We start from the raw sequence: 10561 nt of genomic DNA on the forward strand, positions 1-10561 counted from the left end.
AAATCAAGTTAATAGTAGGTTTATGTTATTGTATATTTTTCTAAAGAATTAATAAGTGCTATATAAAATTATGTAGGGTTATAAATAGATTCAGATATTTGGACATGGATCATCTAGTTGTCTATCCATATCTATATCTATTTTTTTTAACGGATATAGATATGGATATGGATATTAGTTGGATTCTCAAATTTTTATCCATATCCAGATTGATTCAGATACGAAAAAAAATCTGGATAAATATTATCCATACCACTTTCACCCCTATATCCAAGGATTCTTTACCTTGTTTCTAGTAAGATTTGGCCCTAATTTCTGGTGACCTTAGCGACAGTAGACAAAACATATCAAAAGGAAAAAAGGATCCGGCAATATTCGACAGTAGAGAATTGGGAATTGAGATGAGGAGGGGAACTCAAGATAGATATAAATAAGCCTAAAATCGAAGTTTGGGGAGGTCTCCTTAGATCAAATCCTCCTCAAACTCGATCTCCTACCGAGAAGGAAGATGAGTCCCGATCAGACTCATCCCTTTTTCCATTGTATTTTCCAATACATGTATTGCACATGTTGGCTTCTTTTTTTCTATTTACTTTGCACTAGTTTGAAATTTTGGGTATTACGCTACAATTGGAATCAGAGTTGAAACCAATTGGAATGGAAATTGGAATGGCCATATATGTTCCTAGATATATTTTATTCATGTTTAGAATTGAAATCGGAATGGATGATTTAGATTCTTGGAGGAGAGTTTAGACTGGATTTTGGAGGAATTGAATAATTTCCATCCCTCCGGAATCAAAATCATACTCCATCCAACTAAATAGCTAGAATGAGAGCCATCTATTTCTATTTCAATTTCAGGCTCCAAGTTCCTCTAAGCAAACATGCCAAAAATTTAGTATGATTGTTCAACCATCTACTGAAATGAAGAAAATCTCATTTCCATGTTTAGATTAGATTCTTAGATCATTTCTATCAAACCAAGCTCACAACGCTTCCACTATCTATGATTGGATGAAATGATGGATCGATGCAATGCTTTGTCGTATTTCAAAAATATAACAGCGCGACAACTATCTAATAAATTTTCTTTCATCATTTAAAGAACTGTTTTCTTAAATTATGAGCAGTATGTCAATCACTTTTCAGTCGCATAAATAGATTCAAATGGCATTTTCTTTAAAACAATGACCGAATTCTGGTTGCCTCCCGCCAAGTATATCAAACAGTTTTCCGTCCCCATAAATAGACCCACAATGGCGTCTCGGCTATTCACGACTTGCCGACTGGTCGTTTAAACTTTTATTTGACGAACGGCCTCGAGAAATAGCGAAGAAGATGCGATAGTTTTTACCAACAACCAAAGAACTTCTGCATTCCTAGGGGCCGTCGGACTCCACCTGCTGCCCCATCTAACAATTCCGGTCAATATAACAAAGCTGAATTCAAAGTTCCGCCCGCTTGCCGCGCTAATTAGTTCGAACTTGGAATGAACACCGCCCAAGTCTTTCTTTCATTCTTCCCTCCTCCCAAAACACACGTAAAGGAAATCATATATATATATATAACCCCCTTCGCCTCTCTTCCTTCCATCAACCGAATCACTAGTTGCCACATCTTAGTTACGAAGTAGAAACGAGAAATAGAAAGCTAGCTTCATATTAACAATTGTGTCCATGGCTTGTGTCAAGAGAAACCTCTTGGTTCTGATGGCCATTCTCTCCATCTTCTGCCTCCTTATTCCCAACCGGCCACAGCCGCAAGGCTTTTCAGCGTGGAGCAGCAGCTGACGAGAGTCGGTTTCATGTTCGAATCCCTACCGCAAGGCCCGGGAGTGCCGTCAGGTTCTTCTGTTGCACCAGTGGATCAGCCAACAATGGCGTAATCTGCCCACCGTCGGTGAAATGAATTAGATTAAACTAAATTACTTACTTGTAGCCTCAAGTTCTTGAGCTCCTCTTGTCTCGAATAACAGAGTTGGTTGTGATAAAAATACAATCTTACTTTTTCTTTTGCTGTTTATCTTCTACCTTCAAGATTATGCTACAAGGAGCACATTGGTTTCTCACAGACGATAAGTTGAAATACTCGGTGTTCTTTTTTCCCCTGAACTCTTCTGTTTAGAAATCCATCCATGCCAACAAAAGGGACCTGGCAGGCACCTTGCTTTTGAGTTATATGAAATGAATTTTAAGGATTTTTGCTTGTATCTCGGTCAGTGCTGTTACCTTTTAAGGACTACTACAGGTGAGGCTGTCAGTCTAACTCATTGTCCAATTCATTCGGAATATTCGAATCATTTTTCAGTCGTATTCGATTCACTCGTTAAACTGTAGAACCAAATACAAACAGAATTTTGAAAGTCAATATCTTAATGATCCTAACTAGAACAAGCCTTTGCTCAATCATATTCAGACCGATAGAAACTCACGATAAAATAAATAAATATATTTTATATTTTATATATATTTATATACATATTATACTAATAATTTATTTTTTATAAATTTTTTAATATATTTTTTTTAGTAGATATAATGCATACTGTATATTATAGCATTATATACATAAGCCTTAATAATCACCGTCGGATCATTGATCCAGCGGCTGAAAAAGGCTTTGTTTATCACCGTCGGATCATTCGCTTTGTTTATCACCGTCGGATCAATGATCCGACGGTGGTCATCAATTGATCAATTAATCCTAGCCTATATATACTCTCTTACACTCAAATCCTAACCCTCAGACAGCCTTATTTCATTTTATTTCATCCCTCGACCTCTCTGTCTCTCTTCGCGGCAAAGGGGCGCGGAGGACCTCTGACCGCTCAATCCGGATCTTTGTGAGCACGATCCGACCGTCCTCTCGCACCACATGTATGAATCAGCTCCGCCATCCATCCTATCCCACCAGTCATGACAGTGGCGATAGAAACTTCGCCTCCACCCTCCACCGCCGCGGCCTCCTCCTCCTCCCCAACAGCCGTGCCTCCAGTCTCTGATCATCCTCCTCTGGCATCCACCCTCCAATCTCTTTGATCTCGATCCCACCATCATCGCAACTCTCGGAGCCGAGGTTTTCGATGTAGAGGTGGAGGCTATCGGGGTCGAGGTCGTGGAGGCCGCATGCGTCGAGGTCGGTCCGACATGGTGGCTTCCCTATGGGGCCAACGGTGAAGGACTCGACAATGTTCAGCGGCTTGGAGGTGTCTCCGATGAGGAGGCACAGGCCTTCGGCATTGGGGGAGGAGATATTCCAATAGTGGTAGGGAGGACTCCGACATTCGGTGGAGTGGTTGGAAAAATCCAGCAAAGTATGAACGGTCGTCTTGCACAGAGTCAGTATGGTTTCTTTCCTTTTTTTCTTTTTTTTTCTTTATTTTCTTCGAATATTTATTTTTCATATTACTCTAGATGAGCCAAATTCAAACCTAATTCGAACATAACAAGCTTAACAAAATCGCTCTCAAACAGAGTTCTCTCGAATACATTCGAATCCGAACCGAATACGAACTAAATAGTAGTTCAAAACAATCGATCCCGAGTAGTGATGTGTTCGATCGTGTCCAATCCGTTAGCAGTCCTAACTATAGGATGGTACCATCGAATGAACAAGAGCATGGATCCTTTCTGATGTGCTGGCTATATTATAGAGTATTGTGCAACTTCAAAAGATGGAGGGCTATCAAACAAAAAGGTCCACAAACCTTGTCATATACGGCATCTCCCTTGTTGGATAGTGATCTATCTGCTAATGGCAGCCCTGCACAGTACTTTTCGGTGCAGCATGCATGCCGCAGAGCATCCTGGATGAATAAACTAAAGGCAACATAAATCTCAAGGTCGTGCATGGTGTAACTCAAGGAATCGCGAGCGGCAATTTTTCGATGTCGGTTACATGGTTTCGTTGGCGACTAAGAGTGAGAGTTTCAATCTTGCTGCGTTTGCTGCTCCACTAACCCACCTCAAGACATGATTAAATATTCTGAGACCAGAGTTTGGTGATGGGGTTGGGAAGAAGACTTCATAGTCAGACATTTTATTCCTCTATGGACTCCGAGACCATGGTTTGGTGATGGAGCTGGGAAGAAGACTTCATAGTCAACTCTTTCTTGGTCAATCCATGGAAATATCAAAATTTTATATTGCTTGCCTTTAACAACTAACATGCCTCTTGCCAAGATTTCAGATACAGTGCTATCCTGGTACAACATACCGCAACAAAAATGGTTATACTGGCAGTAATTTATCAGACACGGTACAATTTTATTTCTTGATATTAATGGTAATATAACATAAACTAGTAGAAATTTTATAATGTGGCAATTATTTTTCATATCCTTGTTTACTTAATAAAAATAATATCTTTGGATTGTATGGAATCTTTTGAAGGAAAAATGGCAATGAAATGTATATTGCAAAAGAAATAAGAACGCCAAGTTATTCTGAAAACAGTGCACATACAAATAATAGGCATTATTTGTGTTATAAAGGGCAATTATAACATTACATATCTACGTATTGAATTATAACATAAAATTTAAACTACTATAATAGCCTTTTAGTTTAAGCTTCGCTTCTCACTAGTACTATTTCTCCAAATGCAATAGGCCTGCTCTAATGGTTAACTTCGTTCTGATCAACAACCTGAAATTACTCATCTGGCTACACACGTGGGAAACAAGCTGAGCTCAAGCTGGGCCAACTCAAGCTCAGCCCATAACTAGCGAAGCCAGCTGGAGCTCAACTAAGTTTTGAGTTAGCTTGTGCTCAGCTCGGTTCACCTCAATAAGGTGAGGAAGAGGCAGCAGTTGGTGGTAGTTGCAAGAATGGAGCAGAAGGCTATGGTGGCTGTGGTGCACGAGTGGCAAAGGAGATAAGGCAACCATCATAACCATAGATTTTAGGAAATCTTGGATCGGACAAAGGCCAATTGTTGGCGGGATTCACAATTTACAAAAATCTATTGGAATTATGTATATAATTTCGATGTTGAATGAGCATAGATATGACTTGCGATCTTAAGTTGGTTCCATGAACATGTGGATTTTATTTATGCCCATGAAAAATGATGCAATGCTTGTTTATCAAAAAGATAATCCTACTATCTCTGTTAAACCTTGTGATATCATTATAAAATTTCATAAATATTGTTTTTAACCTTGGCATGACCTTTTGGTCTAATATTTTCCATAGACTGGCATTTGAGACATTGTGCATGATATTATTAAACAATTTGTCATCACTCTCATCATTAGTAAAGTTCATATAATGATGCAATTATGCACTACCTGTTATGATCATTCCCAAACTATCCTACACTAATATTTGAAAATTCATGTATATGTATGGGATATTTATCATTTTAAACTTATGGGCCCTTGTTTTAATTTTGATATTTTATTGACATACGTATCTTCACAATTTTGATCATGTTATCCTCATATTGGATTATTTAGGATGAGGATATGGCCTCATAGAGGCGATGCGCACCATCCTCATGAGGCATCCATTGATGGAATATATGCTTGAGGCTCATGTGTTGGAGCCATTGGATAAACTTGTATGGTAATGCCTAGTTGAATATGTTTATAAACTTGGCACTTGTTTCAAGACATGCCATCTTAGTTCTCACCTTTATGTGCTTTGTTGTTTGTTCTATCTCTATCGCTCACTAGCGACTAGGGCAGAATAGAGTTGGGATAATCAAAATACACCAAGTGTAAAGGACATACAAATGAGCATGAATCCTCTATAACGCATAGGCTACACCGTAAAATATGCATCTCTCCATAACCACCATTAGGAGATAACCATCAAATAAGACAGCCTATGAGTACATATCATATCAAACACAGTGCACATTATTTGATAGTTGTCTATCTTCTGATCATAGCCATCAAGGACTGTACAGAGCTCTGTGGTGCATGGGGTACTGCACAACACTCTAAGATGCAATCGTGCACTGTAAAGGATCCTGATTGTATACAAGTTGAGACATGGAGGAGCAAGCCATTTCTATTGCAAAGCATATCATGTCAGACACAGTGCACATTGTTTGATGATTGTCTACTTTCTGATCATGGCCATCGAGGATTGTACAGCATTCTACGATGCATGGGATGCTGCACAATACTTTGCGGTGCAGCCATGCACTACAAAAGATCCTAGTTGTATACAAGTTGAGACATGGAGGACTAGGGCATTTCCACTATACAAGGACATGCTTATCATGTTTGGTCAACTTCCATTTGTTGGGACTTATGAGGGCATGGAACTAAATTGCTGAAATCTTGTGTGTGATGTTGTCACGCCTCCAACCCGAATCATGAGCTAGGGGTCATGGCAACCATACATACTTATGAAGAACTCTTCTCATAAACATATATGGTATCTCTTCATGATATCACAAAATAACAGTGAAATAAATAATTAATAAATTAATATTCAAACTTAATTTAAATAATCAAATCAAATATCTTACAAAATAATATCCCATAGTTCTTGCATCTTCAATAAATCCTAATCTAAAGTAAAGATATGATATTCTACTTCTAATTTGCTCTTTCAAATTAAATCTCCAAGTTAAGCTAGTTCCTTAAATCTATAAAAATAATAAAATATAGATTAATAAGTTAGACAGTCTAGTAAGCATTGTACACTTTAGCTAGATAAATTAAATAATAATAATATACTAAAATAAGTATGCAAAGTGCATCAATCCAAAATATATAATACTAATCAAAATAAGATCCATGCAAATTTATTTTCATTCATAAATCAATTTTTTTTAAAATATTTATTTGAATAGCCATGAACTAAATCAAAGTGTTACTGCATAATCCTCACTAGCAAGATATCAAAACATCAAGAAATAACTCCTACTGGGAGAGTATCAAAATACCAGCGCATAATCCCACTAGCAGGATATTAAAGTACTAGCGCACAATCCTTACTGACAGAATATTGAAATACCAACACACAACTATCACTAGTAGGATTCGGTACTTAGGCTACAAGTCAAAATATATTTCAAATCAAAATATCTTTTCATATTTAGTTTGAAATGTTCATAAACCATGTGATATCAATATCAATCGATATAATCTATAGCAAATTCAATACATTCGATCATTAATCACCTAACATATCTTAGAAGGATATATTCAATAATCCAAAATACCATGCATTGAATTTATAAATCATAAGTAATTCAAAACTATCCTACACTAATACTTGAAAATTCATGTATGTGTATAGGGTAGTGATCATTTTAAACTTATGGGCCCTTGTTTTAATTTTGATATTCTATTGACGTGTCTTCACAATTTTGATCATGTTATCCTCATATTGGATAATTTAGGATGAGAATGTGACCCCATAGAGCCTAGAGGTGATGCCATTATCATGAGGCATCTGGTGTTGGAATACATGCATGGGGCTTATGTGTTAGAGCCATTGAATAAACTTATATGGTAATGGATGGTTGAATATGTGGACAACACTGGTTCTAGGACATGCCACCTTAGTTCTCACTTTTGCATGCTTTGTTGTTTGTTCTGTGGAAGAAAAGAAAAACAAGAGAGAAAGAGAGAGAGAAAAGAGGCTTTATTATCTCTATTTCAATCTCATTCAACACATCTCAGAACTTATTTATACTAGTGTATAGACTCTATACAAAGAAAATAATATAGATCGATATAGGATCACACTAATAAAGAAATTATTAAGATTGATATGTGATCCCTAAAATCATATGATCATGCTAACAAAGAAAATTATTGTGGGCTGATATATGATTTTTAAAATCATATTGACACTCCCCCTCAAACTCAAAGTGGTGCTATAGATACACTTGAGTTTGGATATTATTATTTTTCTATAAACAAAAATACTATAGCAGAGAAAGCCGACACTCAAAGAGAGGGCAGATGAAGGTTGATGATCCTTACAGACAAAAATACCGTAGAGAGAAGGCCGATGCTTAGAGGGAAGATAGATGAAGGTCGATGATTCTCATGGACAAATTCACCACAAAAGAGAAGGCTGATGCTCAAAAAAAAAGATAGCCGAAGATCGATAATCTTCGTAGACATAAAAAGGGCATAGAAGAGAAGAGAAAAAAAAATCTTAAACTGGACGCTGAAGGAGCTAGAGGCAGAAAAATGCTTAAAGAAAACAAAACAATCTCACATTGGATAGCAAAAAGAGTTAGGGAGAAAAATATAGAAAAAGAAGAAAAAGGTCTCAAACTAGATGACAAAGGAGTTAGAGATAGGAAAGCATTCAAAGAAAAAGAAAAAGACTCAAACTAGATGGTGAATAAGCTAGAGGCAAAAGAGCATCTAAAGAGAAAGAAAAAGGCCTCAAATTGATCGGTGAAAGAATCAAAGGTAGAAAAATATCCAAAAAAAAAGAAAAAGGCCTCAAACTTGATGAAAAAGGTCTTTAGTATTAATCCACTGAAAAATAGATGATCTATCAATTCACTAAAAAATAAAGGATCTGCAAAGAAACAGAAATCGGTAGATTAGCAATAAGGATATTCAAGGCTTGCTCATATAGTAATGACAAACACAATAAATATTGAAGAGATGACATCTTCATATTAGGTGATGAGCGGCTCTAATATCATACTAAAATATTACAAAAGAAGAGGAAAATAAGAGAGAGAGCGAGAGAGAAAAATGGGCTTTATTTTCTCAATTTTAATCTCATTCAATATATCTCAGTGGTTATTTATATTAATATATAGACTTCATATAAGAAAAATAATATAAACTGATATAGGATCATGCTAATAAAGAAAATTATTATAGGTTGATGTATGATCCCTAAAATCATATGATCATGCTAATAAAGAAAATTATTATGGGCTGGTATGTGATTTCTAAAATCATGGTAACATGTTCCATCTTTATCACTCACTAGTGGCTAAAGAAGAATGGAGTTGGAAAAATCAAATTACACTGAATGTAAAGGATATACAGCTGAACATGGATCCTTTGCAGCATGTAGGCTACACCATAAAGTGTTGTGTATCCCTCAATAGCCACCATTGGGAGATGGCAACCATCAAATAAGATGGTCCACAAGCACATATCATGTCATATAGTGTACATTATTTGATGGTCGTCCATCTTTTGATTACCACCATCAAGGACTATACAGCACTCTGTGGTGCATGGGATGTTGCACAAGACTCTATAATGTAGCTCGCGCCCTATAAAAAATTTTGGTTGTACATAAATTGACACAGATGAGCAAGCCATTTCCACCATACAAGGACATGCTAATCATGTTGGGTCAGCTTCCATTTGTGGGGACTCAAGATGGCATTGATCTAAATTTTTGTGGTCTGGTGTGTGATGTTGTTGTCTCTCTTATTCTTTTCTTGTTACTTCTTGTATAATATTTCAAAATGTATTACCAATTTGCACTTCATAAGTTTCATAGCTCATGTATTCAGTTGAATGCTAATATAACATTGCATAAGTATATATTGATAGTTGGGGAAGAAAGGTGGGCTACAACTTGGATGATCACTTGGCAGCCATTCTAACCCTAGTGTTTGGCAACCATGATATACCAACATCTAATTATTGTACTTTGTATGACATGTCTTCGATTATGTTTGGCTGGCGCGACTACATGAAGATGTGTATTACCCCCTACTTATGCGTCACTGTGCTGCTACTAATTTTCATCCATTTAAAAGAAAATTGTGAGCTTACAATATTTGTAACTTAAATTTGCTTACTCCTTAGGATGCAGGTGTACCCTTAAGATGTTCGCAAATATGTTCCATATAAATCAAGAACTCCAAATTCTCTAATTAAAAAAAAACAAAGAAAACATTAAAGTAAACTTATAATTTTAAGTCTTTCTTCGTGGTATTATCTCCCATCATACTTTTAAGCCAACTTCATATCCTCCTATTCTACAGTTTTGAGAAATATATGATAAAAATTGAGTGAGGTGATCAAGAACTCATCAATAGAGCTCTCACCATAACCTGTAGATTTGTACACAACCCAAACATAATCAATGCCCATTTTACTTAGGGTCGGATGCAAGAATGATTCCCGCATGATGCACCGTGTAATAATGAAAATGGCACTATAATAGTAGAATAATTAGAATTGAAAAAATAAAATGAAAAAATAGAGGCATAATACTAACCTTTCCAATTGCTTATATCACTGTGGTACAACCTGGCACTTTCATTATTGGGAAAAATAGAGGCAAGTTTTTTTTTTTTTTTTTTTCCTTCTCTTTTTGGTCTCCTACAACTTTTAATTGCTACAACACTAACTTCAAATTCCAAATTTTTTGTGTGAGGAGGAAAATAAATAAGAAGCAAGATTTTACTTTATTTCAGTTCCCAAAAGAAATAAGTAGCACGGTTTTTTGACTTCCCTTTTTTGCACTACTTTGGAAAGCCATATTTTTTTCCCTTTTTTGTTCATGGAAATTGTTCCAAAAATAATTAGAAGAGTCGATTTTTAATGATTTCCTTTGTAATTTTTCTATGCCATGAAGAGCAGTTGAGTTTTCTC

General features: G+C 36.2%; 1 pseudogene; it reads right to left on the reverse strand.

Moving 5' to 3' along the window:
* Positions 1–2760: 2760 nt before the first annotated feature.
* Positions 2761–3853, reverse strand: LOC114912841 (uncharacterized; annotated as a pseudogene).
* Positions 3854–10561: the final 6708 nt, after the last annotated feature.

The sequence above is a fragment of the Elaeis guineensis genome, chromosome 3, assembly GCF_000442705.2.
Source record: "Elaeis guineensis isolate ETL-2024a chromosome 3, EG11, whole genome shotgun sequence".
NCBI lineage: Eukaryota > Viridiplantae > Streptophyta > Magnoliopsida > Arecales > Arecaceae > Elaeis > Elaeis guineensis.